Here is an 8799-nt window from a genome sequence, read left to right as displayed (position 1 = left end):
AAGACTACAGCCTGATTACTTAGCCATAATTTCTAATCCCTCCTTGTTGTGAGATCTGACCAAGACTGTGCAGGCAGAGGAGTTCTCTGTCTGGTTGTCCTAGTGTGGCAAGATTCCGCAATGGGCTGCTGTTCTACGTCAGCTTAGATACATTGTCTGGTTATTACCTTAAAGACTGAACTTAAGTTTATTAGTTTGTTCATTATGAATGATCTGATGGGTAATCAGAATTCTGCTCTCCTAGTTCTGCTTAACAACTGGCTTTTCAGAAACTCAGTTTATTAAAATTGATGATAAAGGACAGAATTTTAAAGAGATGACCAAGAACTTATGACAACCATTACGTGCTTTGGTATTTTTCTTTTTTAGTGGAGCCCTGTTATCAGCTCCAAATCAGAAGGTTGTCAGTGACTATAAAGTTAGAGAACATTGATGGTAAGGGTCAGAGTAATGCCTTTCAAGTCTGAGCTGACTGATAAGTCTCTTTCCCACCCAAAAGATCTCCAGTATTGCATGTTCCCACACATAATTTAAAGGAAACCAAGACATATCATCCGTTTTGTAATATCTCACCTTTTTATTTCCTGGCTTGAAACAGTGAACTGCTGTGACACAGGCTTTGAAAGGTTGAGTGTTCGGGTCAAGTGTGTTTGTAAAGTGGAGGTTAATGACAAATCAGCCCCCTTCTCAGGGGCTAGGTTGTAGGGCTCACAGGGAGTTCTAGATACCCAGTTTTCCTGTGGCACTTGTTGACAATGTAGTTCTCTGTGTTCTGTGACCAGAACTCGATTTCATGGTTTGTTCACTCAGTTCCCAAGATGAGTTTTTCATCTTACAGAGATGAAGGGTAAATGGTAAATACAGAAAAAGTGGAAAGTGAAGGGAGAGCTGTGGACCCATTTCTCTTTTCTATTCTTCCCTCCCCTCTCACACATCAGAGCTGGCCTATACCCTTCATCTTCCTTCCTGCTGCCTTTAGCCAACCCACTTTCAAGTCTTGTCTAAGCTCCACACTCTCCCTTTTTGTTCTATTGGTTCTTCATCCCACTGTTCACCAAAGGAGAAGTCTAGTGAAATCAGAAATATGACTCTCTCTTTAAATCAAACAAAGAACTTCAAGAATTCTTCTGGAGGTAGAGATGGAGCTCAGTTGTTAGAGTGCTTGCTTAGTATGCCCGAAGCCTGATGCACAACAGCTCTGCACAAATAAGGCTTCGTGGTACTCTCCTATAATCTCAGCACCAGGATGTGGAGGGAAGAGGATCAGAAATCAACTACATATGGACATCCTTAACTTCAAGGCCAGTCTGGTCTACATGAAACGCCATCTTAAAAAAAAAATCCAGCGTGGTGCTGCATACATCTTTAATCCCAGCACTTGAGAGACAGAACACACAGATCTCTGATTTTCACGACAGCCTAGTCTACATGTTAAGTTCAGGCTAGCCAGGGCTGTATAGTGAGACCTCCTCTCCCTCAAAGAGACTAGAGAGAAGCACACGTAAAGATGGAAGAATGACATTCCATCCCTCGCCCAGTTTCTCCTGTTAACGCCAATCTCCAGTGTCGTTTCACTTACATCCTACCTCTTCCCAATATAATATTTTGGTAGAGGTCCCAGACAGCACAGCATTTTGTCCAGAAGCATTTTGGTATATTTCTCCAGAACATCAGAACTTCTGTTTGTTTTATCCTTTTCATGTGTATGTGTGTGTAGTGTGTATGCATGTATGCATATTCTTATGAGTGCATGTGGACTTGAGGTCCAAGGGTGATGGCAGGAATCTTTCTCGGTTGCTCTCCACCTTCTTCTTTTTGAGGCATGGTCTCTCAAGCACAGAGCTCACCATTTGGCTAGGCAGCTAGGTAGCTGGCTCAGGGGATCTCATCTCCATCTTAGAGAGGAGAGAGGAGGCTGCAGAGAGCAGCAGTGGGTATCACATCCCCTGAGCCTGTAGTTACAGATGGCTGTGAGCTGCCGTGTGTGTACTGAGAACCAACCCCTTCCCTCAGGAAGACCGGCCAGTGCTTTTAACTGCTGGGCCCTCTCTCCAGATCTACCCAAATAAGAACTTTTTAAAAAAGCATAATTATACTGCTAGTATCAAATTTAAAGTAATTAATAACAAGTATCTAATATCCTCCAGTCAGCTTTCAAATATCCAGTAGTATCATGCACTTCACATTTTAAATGCTTTGTTTCTTTGGATCATGATGTGATTAATACCTAACCATTGAAATCTTTGTGTGCATGATGTATGTACGTGTGTGAGAGAGAGCACACACAGGTGGAGGCCAGAGGTTGGCTTAGGGCGTCTTCCTCAGCTACTGTCCTGTAATTTTTTTTGAGATGGTGTCACTCACTGAGCCTGAAGCTCACTGGTTGGCAAGACTGGCTGACTAATGAGCCCCCAGAAGGCGTGTCTCCAGCTCTCTGGATCTGGAGTTACAGACTTGTATTGTCACATTGTATTTTCATATTGGTGCTGGGTCCTCATATTTGTGCACAAGTACTCTACAGCCATCCCCCAGCCCCAAACATTGAAATTGTTGCTATGTCTCTGAAGACCCTAACTCTAGGGTTTTTTTTTCCTGTCTTCCAGTGAGGTCTACTTCACAAAGAAACTGTGGCCTCTTTCTTTTAATTGCTCTCAATCCCCTTTCAGTCTTTTTCAGGGCATTTGGGAAAGTGACAAAGCTTCTCTCTATTCTAAAGTCATAGAAAGACTCACCGAACAAAGAAAAGCTTTTATACATTTTCAGTTCCAATGAACTTCTCTGCCTTATCCAGCACTGCACACCCACCCTTCCCCCTCCATCTCATGTGATGCTGGATATGGAAAGAAGGAAAGGGGACAGGCAGGAAGTAAGGAGGTCTTTGGGAGGAAAAGTCAAAAGGACAAGCAGAGAAAATTTGTAGATACCACATTTCTGTAAGAAAAAGAACTGAATCTCTTTCCTTAGGAGACTCTTTTTTTGAAAAGTATCTTAAAGTCTACATTTTTTATAATAATTTTTATTTTTATATTAATCACAGGTTATTTACTTTGTATCCCAGCCATAGCCCCTTCCCTCATTCCCTCCCAATCCCGCCCTTCCTCTTTCGTCTCCTCCCTGCCCCTTTCCAAGTCCACTGATAGGGGAGGACCTCCTCCCTTTCCATCTGACCCTAGCTTATCAGATCTCTTCAGGACTGGCTGCAGTGTCCTCCTCTGTGGCCTAGCAAAGCTGCTTCTCCCTGGGGGGGGGGGGGGGTCAAAGAGCTAGCCATTGAGTTCATGTCAGAAATAGTCCCTGTTCCCTTTATTAGAGAACCCACTTGGATACTGAGCTACCATGGGCTATATCCGAGCAGGGGTTCTAGGTTATATCCATACATGGTCCTTGGTTGGAGAAACAGTCTCATGAAAGACCCTTGTGCCCTGATATATTTGGTCCTTGTGAAGCTCTTGTCCTCTCCAGGTCTTACTAACTCTCTCTTCTTTCATATGATTCACTGCACTCTGCTGAAGGTTTGGTTATGAGTCTATCTGCTTTGATACACTACTAGGTAGAGTCTTTCAGAGGCCCTCTGTGTTAGGCTCCTGTCCTGTTACTTGTTTTCTCCTATATCCAATGTCCATCCCATTTGTCTTTCTAAGTGAGGATTGATCATCTTACCCCGGGTCCTCTTTCTTGTTTATCTTCTTTAGGTATATAGATTTCAGTATATTTATCCTATCCTATATGTCTATATAAGTGAGTATATACCATGTGTGTCTTTCTGCTTTCGGGATACCTCACTCAGAATGATCTTTTCTAGATCCCACCATTTGCCTGCAAATTTCATCATTTCCTCGTTTTTAATTGCTGAGTAGTATTCCATTGTGTAAAAGTACCACAATTTCTGTATCCATTCCTCAACTGAGGGACATCTGGGTTGTTTCCAGGTTCTGGCTATTACGAATAAAGCTGCTACAAACATGGTTGAGCAAATGTCCTTGTTGTGTACTTGAGCATCTTTTGGATGTATGCCTAGGAGTGTTATAGCTGTATCTTGAGGAATCACTATTCCTAATTGTCTGAGAAAGCGCCAGATTGATTTCCAAAGTGGTTGTATAAGTTTGCATTCCCAACAGCAATGGAGGAGGGTTCCCCTTTCTCCACAACCTCTCCAGCTTATGTTGTCACTTGAGTTTTTGATCTTAGCCATTCTGATGGGTGTAAGGTGAAATCTCAGGGTTGTTTTGATTTGCATTTCCGTGATGGTTAAGGACGTTGAGCATTTTTTAAGTGTTTTTCTTTAAGTGTTTTTCTGCCATTCTACAATCCTCTACAAAGAGTTCTCTGTTTAACTCCATACCCCATTTTTTAATTGGATTACTTGATTTGTTGCTTTTTAACTTCTTGAGTTCTTTATATATACTGGATATTAGTCCTCTGTCAGATTAGGGTTGAAGATCCTTTTCCAGTCTGTAGGCTGTCATTTTGTTTTGATGACAGTGTCTTTTGCTTTACAGAAGCTTTTCAGTTTCATGAGGTCCCATTTATTTATTGTTGATCTAGAGCCTGTGTTGTTGGTGTTCTGTTCAGGAAGTTGTCTCCTGTGCCGATGAGTTCTAGGGTCTTCCCCACTTTTTCTTCTAACCGATTTAATGTGTCTGGTTTTATGTTGAGGTCTTTGATCCACTTGGACTTTAGTTTTGTGCAGGTTGATAAATATGGATCTATTTTCATTTTTGGCATATAGACATCCAGTTGGACCAGCACCATTTGTTGAAGATGCTGTCTTTTTTCCGTTGAATGGTTTTGCTTCTTTATAAAAAATCAAGTTTCCATAGGTGTGTGGGTTTATTTCTGGGTCTTCAATTCAGTTCCATTGATCTACTATTTTGTTTCTATGCCAATACCATGCAGTTTTTATTGCTATTGCTCTGTAGTACAGCTTGAGATCAGGGATGGAGATACCTCCAGATGATCTGTTGTTGTACAGGATCGTTTTGGAAATTCTGGGTTTTTTGTTTCTCCATATCAAGTTGAGAATTATTTTTTCAAGGTCTGTAAAGAATTGTGTTGGTAATTTGATGGGAATTGCATTGAATGTGTGGATTGCTTTTGGCAGGATGGCCATTTTCACTGTTAATTCTACCAATCCATGAGCACAGGAGATCTTTCCATCTTCTGATGTCTTCTTTGATTTCTTTCTTCAGAGACTTGAAGTTTTTTTTTCAAACAGGTCTTTTACCTGCTTGGTTAGAGTCACCCCAAAGTACTTTATGTTATTAGTGGCTATTGTGAAGGGTGTTGTTTCCCTAATTTCTTTCTCAGCCCTTTTGTCTTTGTTATACAGGAGGGCTTCTGATTTTTTTTAAGTTGATTTTGTATCCAGCCATAAAGTCTACTGTCCCGCCTGCGGGACTGGTTATTCGTGGGGGATTCGAAAAGGCCTTCACCTGAAAAGCAAAATGGGCGAGAAAGAAAAGCAGGACCAAGATGACCAAAGTCTTGTCAAGGTCTCGTTTATTGAAAGAAAGCTACTTCTTTTTAAGGCAGTCTTATCAGGAAGCAAGCAAGCAGGTTGGGGGGAGTCAGCCTCAGCAGGCCTGGAAAAGGAACATCTTGCAGTTTCTCTCCGGAAGTTCCAGCCTGTCTCTCTCCAAGGAGACAATTTATCTTGAAGGCCATTTGTTAGACAATTACCCAAGGCCAGGAACAGGGGAGTTCGAGTCATAGGAATTTTACTGGGGCGGTCAGCCTCTGGCATCTCCCTCTCGGTCTCCGGCAGTCTACATTTTAAAAAGCCCTTACAAATCTTGGCTCCTACCCACCTGGTCAGTCTGGCTATTCAGTCTTATAAAACCTTAGTAGCATCTTTAAAAGAAAAAGTACATAAAGCAAGGGGTTTGGTAGATGGCTCAGTGGTTAAGAGCACTGGCTGCTCTTCCAGAGTGCTAAGGTTCAATTCCCAGCACCCAGGTCAGGCAGCTCATAACCTCCTGTAAGTTCAGCTCCAGGGAATCTGGCTTTTCTGGTCTCCTCCGGCACCAACATGCATGGCATACACTCACACGTGTACATGATTAAAAAGAAAAGAAGTATTTAAAAAATTTAAAGCAAAATAAAACATTTTAAAGTTTATTTTATGTGTATTAGTATTTAGCTTACACGAATGTATATACATCATGAACCTGCCTCGTGCCTAAAGAGGTCAGAAGAGGGCACCAAATTTTCTGATGGTTTTGAGCCACCATGTAGGTGCTGAGAACCGAACCTGGGTTCTTTGCAAGAGCAGCAACAGCTCTTAAGCACCGAGCCATCTCCTCAGTCTCTCTACTTTTTGAGACAAGGTCTCGCTATGTAGCCTCGGCTGGTCTGGAACTAATTATGTAGACTGGGATGGTTTGGAACTCACAGAGATCGGCCTGCCTCTGCCTCCTGAGTGCTGGGATCACAGGGATAAGCCATCATGCTTGCACTTACTGCTAAAACAGTTATGCTTATGAGGAAATATTTAAAGTTTCAAACCAGGTGAAGAAACAAGCATTTCTTTTCTTAGTAGTAATCATGCGTGTCTCTCCCTGACCAGATATGCTCCCGGCCACGATGTGGAAAGGTGAAGTGCCAGAGAATTGTTTGTTTATTTTGTGTTTTTCTAGACAGGTTTTCTCTGTGTAGCTCTGGCCGCCTTGGAATTCACTCTGTAGAGCAGACTGGCCTTGAACTCAGAGATCTGCCTGCCTTTGCTCCCAAGTACTGGGATTAAAGGCGTGTGTCACCACTGTCAGGTGAATTGTTTGTTTTGTTCATTATCTATTTTCTCGAGTAATCTTTGCAAAATTGTCTGTGTGTCCACATGTTTATGTGTGTATTTACATATGGCCATATATGAGCACTATAAACAAAACTTTCTAACTATTGCAACAATATTGTCTGTACCATTTTCACTTTATTTTAATGATTATTAAATAATAATCATTTATCTGTGCTATCATTAATCTAACCAGGTATCTCAGAGTTATTGCCTGATGAAACACCGTGACCAAACTTGGGGAGGAAAGGGTTTATTAGGCTTATGTTTCTGTATCATAGTCCATCACTGGAGGAAGTCAGGACAGGAACTCAAACAAGGCAGGAACCTGGGGGCAGGAGCTGGTGCAGAGGCCTGGGAGGGGTGCTGCTTACTGGCTTGCTCCACATGGCTTGCCTAAGCTGCTTTCTTATAGGGCCCAAGACTACCAGCCTGGGGTGGCCCCACCTACCATCAATCACTAATTAAAACGCCCTACATGCCTGTCTACAGCACTATCTTATGGAGGCATTTTCTTAATTGAGGCTCCCTCCTCTCTGATGACTCAACTCTGAGTCAAGTTCAGATAAAACTAGCCAGCACACCATGTTTTTCCATTTGAAATTTTGTGGGCCAGTGACATTGCTCTGTAGGCAAACCACTCTTGTCATTGAGGCCAGTAACCTGATTACAATTCCAGAAATGCATGGTGAAAAGAGAAAACAGACTCCCACAAGCTGTCCTCTGATCTTCACCAATACACTGTGACACTCTTGTGCCCACACACATACAGGCAAACAAACATAAGTTAGACGTAATACTAAATGTTTTGCATTTTTTATTTACTTGCTTTAATTATGTGTAATTATGTGTTTGTGTCTCTGTGTGTGGTACATGCCACAAAGGCCAGAGGAGATGCCCCTGGAATTAGGGTTATGCCGGGAGCCAAAGCTATCTACAGAAGCCAAAGCCAAAGCTATCTAGTGGAGACAAAGGTAGTTACTGAAGCCAAAGCCAAGCAGAGAACAAAGGACATTTAGTGGAGACCTAAAGCCATTTAGTGAAAGAGTTACCTAGACCCTGAATCATGGGTGACAGATTGTGAGGACATCCTTTGTTAGAGCATCTTTGTTAAGGTATCTTTAGAAACCATCCTTATGGTATCTTGCAGGTACAATAGTTAACCCATGAAAGCACTCTTCCTATCTCCTACAGCAGTAGATTAACCTTCCCCCTTTCCTGCCTTCTCCCTATATAAGTTTATTAGAAATAAAAATTTCTAATAAACGGAAGCCTTGATCAGATGAACAGACTTGGCTTTCATTCCTGTGTCTCTTGTCCCTTCCCCCCATTTCTTCCAATCTCTCCACCTTAGGAACCCTGTTGAAGCCCCGAGGGACGGGGCAGGGTTATAGGCAGTTGGTAACCAGCTACAACATAGCTGCTTGCAGCTGAACTCGGCTTCTCTGTGAAAGCAATACACACTCTAAACTGATGAGCCATCTCTCCATCCCCATTTTACATCCCTACAATAACATCAAAGAAAATAACTCAGGCTGGGTGTGGTAGTGCACACCTTTAATCCCAGCACTCGGGAGGCAGAGGCAGATGGATGTCTGGGAGTGTGAGGGCAGCCTTGTCTACAGGGCAAGTCCAGGACAGCCAGGGCTCTGTTACACAGAAAACCCTGTCTTGAAAAACCAGGAAAAAAAATAACCCAAAGGCCTGAGGCTGTGGCATTACAGTATCTGACTGATGTGCATGCCTTCCCACGGCTCCTCTCACTGTAACATGAACCACTCTCATGGGAAATCTTGTCTTCCTGGCCGGATGAATGAGGAACCTGAGCATGCAGGGCTCAAGGGGACTTGCTTCTGGTCATGAAGAGTTTAAGTTAGCCTGGGTGACTCCATTTTGAAATAAGGAGCCATCTTGACCAGGAACTGAACTCAGGTACCAGGAAATATCACTGAATGTGCACCTGGCAGAAAAAAAAAAAAGTTAGCTCTCCAAGCAATGGCCTCCAGGAAATA

The sequence above is a fragment of the Psammomys obesus genome, unplaced genomic scaffold (assembly GCF_907164565.1).
Source record: "Psammomys obesus unplaced genomic scaffold, mPsaObe1.curated_primary_1811, whole genome shotgun sequence".
NCBI classification, from domain to species: Eukaryota; Metazoa; Chordata; class Mammalia; order Rodentia; family Muridae; genus Psammomys; species Psammomys obesus.
This window is presented reverse-complemented; position numbering follows the sequence as displayed.